This window comes from Pteropus vampyrus, unplaced genomic scaffold (assembly GCF_000151845.1).
Source record: "Pteropus vampyrus isolate Shadow unplaced genomic scaffold, Pvam_2.0 Scaffold9, whole genome shotgun sequence".
Classification (NCBI taxonomy): Eukaryota; Metazoa; Chordata; class Mammalia; order Chiroptera; family Pteropodidae; genus Pteropus; species Pteropus vampyrus.
Window position 1 is genome coordinate 8,057,795 of NW_011888790.1, and position 470 is coordinate 8,058,264.

Genomic DNA, 470 nt, shown 5'->3' on the forward strand with positions numbered 1-470 from the left:
TAACATTATTATCTCCATTTTAGGTGTGACATAAATGACCCCGTGGTCACTCAGCTAGTAGGTCACATGAAGCCAGAATTTGAAAACAGATTTGTCTGACTCTGAAGATCCTGCTCTTAAATTAAATATTTTATTTTATTATTTTATTTTATTTTATTTACTTATTGCAGCCATAAAATTCTATTCTGATGCTATTCAATTTTTTTTAAAATTATCAGTTTGTCTAGCCAGCAGATCCTATTTGAATGTTTTATTCATTTAAAATAAAAATGTAAAATAATTCAGAATATGCATTTTCATTTTCTGCTATTTACCCCTGGCATCACTGTTGGCTTTAAGTTAATTTAATTTGTGTTAGGGCAGATTTTTCAATTGTAGAATGTTTACTATTAAATTTTCATTGGGAATTTGACCTTGTTCATGCAGAATTAGTTTATAACTGGACCCCAAAAAGATTATACATGGCTTGC